The sequence below is a fragment of the Bos mutus genome, chromosome 23, assembly GCF_027580195.1.
Source record: "Bos mutus isolate GX-2022 chromosome 23, NWIPB_WYAK_1.1, whole genome shotgun sequence".
NCBI lineage: Eukaryota > Metazoa > Chordata > Mammalia > Artiodactyla > Bovidae > Bos > Bos mutus.
The window spans coordinates 221,014-229,822 of record NC_091639.1 but is presented as its reverse complement, the minus strand read 5'-3'; positions in this window follow the sequence as shown (position 1 = coordinate 229,822).

Here is an 8,809-nt window from a genome sequence, read left to right as displayed (position 1 = left end):
CTGTCATCAGGGAAGGAAAAAGCAGAGCCCCGTGTCTCTGGGTGTCTGCGGCCCCGCCCCCCACGGCCGCTTTTCCATCCCTGCAGCCTCACTCTCTACAGCCTCTCCGCTTCCTCTCATGGGCTGTGGTTTTGTCTTTGATTTCAAGTTCATTCAACACTCAGCACCACATTGTCACATGGACTCCCCTCGTACCTGCTCCATGCCCCCCAGGCTTGACGCCCCCGTTGCCCCTTTGAGGCTGGCACTGCCCCCAGTGAGGCAGCAGGGGAGCTCCCCCACCCCTCGCTCCTCTGGGTGCTCTGAACTCACCTGTGCCCCAAACATCCAGACGGGATTGACATGTGGCCCGGTCCTGCTGTGGAGACAGCATGCTAGCAGTGAGGAGGCTGCTGTCCCTGAGCCTGGATGCGGGGGCCAGCTTGCATCCCGGGACCCTCAGGGGGTGGAGGGGGGTGGCCACCCTCCATATTCGTGCAGTGTCTGATGTGGACACAGCGCAGGCGCAGGGTGGGAGACCCCAGCTGGCATGAAGGTGGAACTGGGGGCTTTGAAATGTTCCCTCCTCAAAGCAGGGCTGAGCGACCTTCCTTCACCCACAAGGAAGCCCCCAAACAGGGCTGATGCACCAGGCTCTCTGGTCAATGATGTAGGTGCCATCTTCCAGTCTCCCAGAAACCCGGCGGGTGGTGGCGGACTCCCAGGGCCAGGGGGCACCTGCCAGCCTGTTGTGGGTATCACACGGACCTTACGCCCTGGGCTCCGGGCACAAAGCGCTGATGACCAGGGACGATTCTGGTCTGAGCCGCGTCGCCTGTGAGCCGTCCGTGCTGGGCTTCCTCTGGCCGTACATCCGCAGGGCTCTCCAGGGAAATTAAACTTTCGTGTGTTTCTAATATTTCGTCATGTTCTCTTTGACCATTCTTTTTTTTTTTTTTTTTGGCAAATGAATGTGCATTGGAATCTGATTTCAGGTCAACTAGATCAGAGATACGTCTTTGGCACATTTATGTCAGGAAATGTTGAGGTAAACCCAGATGAATCTGAACAATACAAAATTGTGGACTTTTAATATAATCCTTAATTGATTTGCTTGATATGTTAAATAAAAAGTTTTCTAAGGCATATGTGCTTTTAAAACTCATTTATTTCTTGGTGTGATGCCTGGGACTCATTTCACACTAATCCTGGGAGTGAGAGTAGTGTCAGGGTCACAGATGGAGCAAGACCCCCGCCCCACAAACCCAAACACAGGGAACCATCAGAGCAGCTGAGGGCACGGGCCCTGGGCTGCGTGCTGGGAATGGCCAAAATTTACACTTTGGGCAGAGAAGGTCATTTAAGGCATCAGAGCAATTCCTGGTGCTGCTGTCGATCGTGGAAATTGTTCGATGAGGTCACATACCATTCAATGAGGTCTGAGAAGTGTTTCACATGTTTTTTAAAGGCTGGTGAAAACTTCAAACCCAGTCAAATGGCTTGGCCCCGTGGACCATGCTGTGCAGACTCTGCTACAGTATCTGGTAGAGACACGTCTAAGACAAAGGCACAAGACCCCCAGCCCTTCCCGGGGGCCCAGCTCGTCAGACTTGAAATGTCAGTTTCCACAAACAGAGCCCGACTGGAGCCGCGGTCACGGGGACCCCAGAAGTGTTGTCTAACGCGGTCCCCCCACAGCGGGCCCTCAAGGAGCGGCCGCAGAGATGGACAGAACATTCCGGGCTGTCCCTCCCGCCCCGCCCCGCCCTTGGCTGTGTGTCTGCTTCCCTTGGGAGCGGGCGCCTGGGTGTCGAGCGCAGAGCCAGACGACCCAGCCTGAGCCGGGGCCCTCCCCGAGCTGGGCCCCTCCCAGTCCACGGCGGGACCTCGGGTGACTCTTCACTTGTGTAAAGTAGGGGCTTGTAGTTCTTCCCTCGTGGAGCTGTGAAGGGAGTCAGTGCACTGACACCTGTAAATCACAGCTCTTTGCAGGTTTACTGTGATTATTACCCTTGAAGTGTCTGAACTCCTATCAGCAGGTCCCTTGAGTTGATTCCCCTAGATCTACCTCCGGGCCAAAAAGGCCCCCAAAATCTGAAAGCCCCACATGTTCCCCAGGCACGTGGTCCCCCTGCCCAGTCTCACCAGGTTCAAGCAGCTGCACTTCACCTCCCGGCTTCCCCCATCCCCATCGAGGACGCCACCCAGCACGCGGGTGACCCTCCCTGCCTCCCGCCAGAGTGCACTCCTTCACAAGGACACATGCCCCGAAGAGGCCCCAGAAACGCTGGTCACGTGGTGGGCTCTCCTGGGGCTCCTGCTCCCACACAACTACCTTCCAGCTCCATTTGCAGCTCCGCTGCCCCTGCCTGTCTCTAACTTAGAGAAGATTCGGTCCCAGGGAGCTGCGGTCTGGATGCCTGTGTCCCTGAGTTCATCTGCTGAAATCCTACCCCTCAGGGTGTTTTCCAATAACGGCCCTGATGCTGGGACAATTGAGGGCAGGAAGAGAAGGGGACGACAGAGGATGAGATGGTTGGATGGCATCACCGACTCAATGGACATGGGTTTGGGTGGACTCTGGGAGTTGGTGATGGACAGGGAGGCCTGGCGTGCTGCAGTCCATGGGGTCGCAGAGAGTCGGGCACGACTGAATGACTGAACTGACTGAAGGGAATGGTCTCAGGATGAGGGGCCTCTGGGAGAGGGCTGGGTCTCAAGGCTCATTGCTCGGGGCTGGTGGCCCAGTCAGAGGGACCCTGAAAGCCCCCGCGCCCCCATCATCCACCACGTGAGGACACGAGCAGAGACCTGTGCGCCGGAAAGGTCCTCCCAGACACCGCACCCGCCCACACCGCTGTCCTGGCCTTCAGCCCCCAGAACCATGAGGAGCAGAGGCGTCTTGTTTCTAAATAGGCGGCAGCGCTGCAGCGGCCCCTGGACCAGGAGGCGGGGGTGGCACGGCGCAGCCACCCCGGCAGCAGCATGAAGGCTCCTCAAGGCCCTGACAAGGGAGCGCCATGTGGCCCAGCGGTCCCACGCCGGGCGCGCACCGGGGGCCAGGAGAGCCGGGCCACGGGAGCTACTCACACTCGCACGTTCCCAGCAGCTAGGAGGTGGGAGCAAGCCCTGTGTCCGTCCGCAGAAGGACAGACAACGTGGTCCATCCACACAGCGCTGAATCAGCCTTCAAAAGGGGGGAAGTCCCGACCCAGGCTACACCGTGGACGGACTCTGAGAACGTGACGCCCAGTGAAGTGACCCAGTCGCGGTGAGACAAATGCCGTGTGGCTCTGCTCACAGGAGGCCCCTGGAGGAGTCAGGCCCAGGGCCCGGGGCTGAGGCGGGCGGGCCGTCACTCTGAGTTTCAGAGGACAGCGCTGTGTGGCGATGGCCACACTGCAGGGTGGCTGTGCGTGTGGTCGCCGGGCCACCATGTCAGAGCAGTCAGGACAGTCGGTGTGACGTTCTGTGTATAAAGCTGGAGTCAGAGCCGGCGTCTCCCCTCTGGAAGTCTTTCAAGGGCACAGTGTTGCAGGTTCTTCAGAGAATTCACAACAGTCGTCAGTGAGATTGATCTGGGGAGGCAGCCAAGTGTTACTCAGGGTCCAGGCGGCGCAGCGTTTGGCTCCAGGGCTCACACGTGGGACCATCTCAGCGTCTTGAGCCTGGACGCCCAGGCCAGCCCGCAGGCCCCGAGGCCGGGAGGCAGGGCACGTCGGTGCCCGTCCCTCCGATCACGGCGGCTCCTCTGTGGCCGGCAGACCTCCGCGCAGGAGCCTCTGGGTCAGAACTCCTGGCTCTGCAGGTCCTGAGTCAGATGCGGCCCTTGAACTTCAGAAAGAGCTGCTATGCCCCGTCTCCAACACAAAGTTCATCTTAATCAAAAACAAGTGAGGCCACTGAGCCGGCGGCTCTCTTCGCACACTTGGCTCGTGCCAGTGACTCAGGCCAAGGACGGGGAACCACGCAGCGTTTCTAATAACTGAAGAACTGCATTTGACCTGGGCGTTTTCCCCTGAAAGCGAACGTTGATTGCTGCTGCAGAGCGAGATGAGTCACTGCTCTGACCACTCGTTCTGGCTGTGGCTCCTCCTAGCTTCGTCCTCGCTGCTCTGCAGGCCAGGGGTCTCGCAGGCAAGCCCCCGCCCTGGCATAGAGAACAGACACCCAGCACACGGAGGGTCCCTGGGCGGTCCTGCCTGGCCAGGGGGAACGGAACACACCCCCTTTAGTGTCACTTGGCCGATTCTGTGATTAAGGTAATTCTCATGTCAGTTATGAAATGTCCATTCTGAGTGTGTGTGGTCAGAGGTGCTGTGCAAAGAACTCATTTGAGGTTGCTCACCTTTCCCCTCTGTTTCCCCCTGCCTGGAAGAGGCAGAGCCAGGACAGGAGGCCAGGCCGTCGCGTGGAACCAGGCGTCAGTCCCTGAGGACGTGGGTCCAGTCAGACGCAGCCAGCAGCACGAGCAGCCCCAGGATGCAGTGGACAGAGGATGCCTGCACCCAGGGACCCGCATCTGCACAGCACGGCCCGCCAGGGGCTCAGGGAGCGTGCAGTGTGCTGGCCAGGAGAGGAGGGACTGCAGACCCTGATTGGAGCTGCTGCTCATTTCCTGGGTCCTGGCCTTCTGCACTCTGTACAGCCAGAGAGAAATGCCAAGGGCCGGGAAAGGGCCGTGAGAGCTTGGTGACCAGCGAGCCCCGGCCCTGCCGCACCCCCTCCTCTCTGTCCTCAGCTCCCGCCGCCCATCAGCTCTCTGGGGCCCAGTATGTGTCCACGCACATCTGAGCAGAGGGCGGGCGGGAGGAGGCCCGGCCACCAGGAGGCAGCTGCACGCAAGCCCCACGGGCAGAGCGTGGTTCAAGGCTGCTTGAGGGCAGGGGCGACGCTCAGCGTGGAGAGGAGGCGTCTCCTAGAGTCGCCCGGGGTGGCGCGAGGTCTCGTGCTCACATGCCCCTGTGGGTTGGGCCTCCACCCTGGACACAGGCCAGAGCCCGTCAGCTGAGCCTCAGCTCGCCTGAACAGCGGCCACAGACCGCGGGCGAGTCACGCCGCCACCTGCTCCCACCTCCTGCCTCTGACGTCTGCTCGTTCCCCAGGTGTGTTGTCGCCCAGTCCTCTGTCGCATCAAAGCTCGTCTGGATGCGCCAAAGCAAACAAAAGGCAAAAACAACCCTCAGAAAGGGGGAAAGTATCTGCAAACAAAGAGGACAATGGATTCATCTCCAAAATATGCAAACAGCTCACACGGCTCTGTGTCAAAAACTCAAACAGCCCAATCAAAAAATGAACAGATCTAAATAGATATTTTTCCCAAGAAGACATACAGGTGGCCAAAAACACATACAAAGATGCCCGGCATCACTAATTATCAGAGAAAAGGCATATGGGAGATTTCTGATAACGTGTTTTTAACAACTTGAAGTGACTGATCGTCTGAGGAAGTGGCACCCTTCTCAGAACCCTGGGGAGGTCACCCCCTAAGGGCCCCTACGCCTCGCTCTGCACCCAGGGAGCATTGAGCCTGAGGAGGTCACGAGGCTGTCTAGGTGACCCCTTGGAAGTGGAACCCAAGCTCGCGAGTCTCCACGGCCTCCCCGCCCTGCACCGCCATCTCCACGTCCGGAAAAGCGGAAGGATGTCCACCTCGGGTCTTACGGCGTTAAAGGCAAAGGACGCTTGCTTCTCTTCGCCCCTAAACGCGGCCTGCAGCCCCAGCGGCCATGGGTGAGGCTTCCCCAGGACCTAGAGGATTGCCAGCCGCTGTTCCCTGAGCCACAAAGGGCACGTGGCCCGTTCACTTGGACGACACTTGTGGGCAAAGGGACCTGTAGATGCAAGAAAGCCAACTCACTTTGGTTCTCAGCGACTCATACAGTTTATTTCTTTCTTGTGGTTTATTTATTTCATCAACAGAGGACCTTGATGTAATCATTTCCCTGTAATCTGGAGATAACATCTCTTTCACTAAATATAGAAGATGCCTCTGTCAATGCATTTTACAGGCAAGCCCTATCTCGCGTGGAAATTAAGCAAGAAATTGGGATTACTAATAATGGCATACCGGTGGTGTGGGTGGGCAGCTGAACTCAAGGTGTCCACATTAGAACAGGATGACTGGAATAAAGATGCAGGAAACAGATTACACCCCTGTGACCCCAGACGCACGGCCTCTGAACCGGCCCCTCTCTACACAGGGCTCTGCACATCAGTTCAGACACCTGGTAAGACCGTGGCCTCTAGAAACAGGACTGCGGTGGTCCCTCCTTGTTCTGAGGGGCTCGGTCTGCACCTGGAGAACTGGCCTTGACTGTCGGCGTCTCAGGAGCAGAAAGTGGGGGGAGACCAGACAGGTCACCCAGGTGCGGTCCACCCCGCAAGGGCGGAGCCCAGGTGGCCGGCGCCCTGGTCCACGTGCGCCCTCCGGGTGAGCCCTCCACCCAGCCGCCAGGGGAGCCCCCGGGAGTGCCACGCCCCTGACGGAGGCCGAGGCTCAGTGTCCACCCACACCCGCCCCCCTTCTCTCCGGAGCTCACCCCCTCTCTGTGGGTGCCGGGTAGTGAGGCGGCCTGGGGACGGGGCCAAGCAGATGCCATCAAGGAGAGAAGGTGGCACGCACTCTGGGCAGAGCCCCCCGCTGGCCCTGCAGTCACCCTGCCCGGGGCACACCCTCTCCTGCTTCCTAGACTTGGGGGGACAGGCCGCAGGGTGTCTCTTCTGTGTCTAGGGAGGGGCTCCATGAAACACCTGGGGGGCTGGAGAGCCTGCCCTGGGAGAGACTCGTGGTGGCCAGGAGAAGGCCCTGGAGAGAGGCTGGCGATGCCCAGGGCTGGGCAGCCACTGTCGGGCGTGCCGAGGCCAGTCTGTGGCCTGGAGCACCCCCGCTCGACCCGTCCCCCTCCCCGGGCCCCCGGGGGACACCACAGCTGTCCCTGTCTTCCACCTTCCTCTCTCTGAGCCGGGCTTGAAGGGGTGCCCCCAGGGCTCACAGACGCAGAAAGTGACTCGGGGCTGCGCTGTGTTCCGCAGCACAGACACGCCACCTGTAAACTCCAGAGCAGAGATGGCAGTAAACGGTGGCCAGGTAATTTGAAAATAATGAGAATTTGCTATTTTTCTCTTATTATAATTTATGATATTTAATTTTCAATAATGGCTCTGTTTAATGACCCTGGAGCCAGCAGACCGAGCCCCGGCCTCAAGATGGGAGGAGGTGGAGGCTGGACCCGTGATGCCAGCTCGCGCTCAGCCACGCGTGTGCACTGGCCGCCCGCCTCCTGGGCCCTCACGGCAGCGCCAGCAGAGCTGGGCTGTCTGGGCAGAGGGCACGCCGGCTTCTGACTCACGGGAAATCTCACGAGGAGGCAGCGGACCCCGGGAGGCACGTGGAGACACCTGGGAGGGCAGCCTGGAGTCCAGTCCCGTTCAAGGGCGCCTCCCTGGGCCTGGCTCCCTGTGTCCAGCCCAGCCACTGGCCCAGGGGTGCCCCGCGGGCCCGTCCAGCTGCCCCTCTTTCCTGCCTCAGAGCCCCCTCTCTGGCCAGCACCCCGGTCCCTCGGGCCCTCCCCATGGGCCTAACAGCCCCACAGGCCCCCCGCCTTCAGCAGGAGGGTGGGAGCTGCAGCCCCAGCCCCAGGAGCCCTGGTGGCCTGAGAAAGCCTGGGTCCCTGATCCCAGGGGAAGGGGAAGGTGGACACCCTGCGGGACCCCCAGGGGGAGGGGGTGTGGAGCCCTCAGATGGGGGCCACGGCTCTTCCCTCTCATGGCCCGCAGGGACCTAGAGCCACAAGGGTGGGGTCAGGGGGAGAGGGGGTTGGGGGTCAGGGGGATGGGGGGTGGGGCGGTAGGGGATGGGGTGGGGGTGGCGGTGGTGTGGGGGTGGGGTGGGGCCGGGCGGGGTGGGGGCGGGGCCCGGGTGTCAGAGGAGGAAGGTCTGTGTTTCCCCTCCTGAGGTTTGCCTGCTGCCGGGCGGTGCTTTCTAATCGCGGAGCAGTTATTCATCGGCTGCGGGGGCTTTTGCTGGGCTTCCAGGAACAGGCGGGCGCTTCTTGCTCGGCGGCGGGGCTGGGGGCGCCCGGGGGTCCGGCGGTGGAGGTCCGGGGGTGGGGTCCGGGAGAAGGGCTGCCGCAGGTCCAGCGCCCTCCAACGCCCGGCCAGGGGAAGACGCTGGGGGTCCCTCAAAGACGCACTGGCCTCGCCGCCCTGGGAGACCGCATTTGCTGCCCCGCTCACCCCCTCCCCGGCCCGCCGCCTCCGCAGGCGCCTGGACCGGGGCGCATGGGGCCCACCCTGCGCCCACTGCGTTTTCTGCCCCACAGGTCTTGTTAGTCTCTAAACGGCCGTGTGAAATGGTTGGATGTCTTGCTGCCTTTCCAGGGGGGCTCCTGAGGACCCTTTCCCAAGAAGACGTCGGTGTTAGTGGAAGGGTGCAGACCCCTGGCCTCCCCTGACCCATCCTAGACTCTCAAGTGGGGAAGCGCCCTCGGCAGAATCTTTGGTCCCCAGGGTATTGGAGTCCTGGGTCCAGCTGGAAGGAGTGCGGAGCCCCGAGGGCCACCACGGTCACAGACAGGAGGAGGGGTGACGAGAAGGGCCTGCGTCCGGCCCTTCGCCCACACCCCAACACCTTCTTCAGAAGGAGAAAAGACACTTTCATCCACACGGGAGCTGTTTTCCCCACAGTGTAGCGCTGCACGAGATGACCGGGGCCTGAGTGTCCGTGGACCTTGACTTTGCTGCTGCAGCTTGTTTCCCAAGGGGAAAGCAGCCCTCGCAGCTGGGTCCCAGGCAGCTAGGGTCCAGGCATCAGGGTCCCAGGGAGACC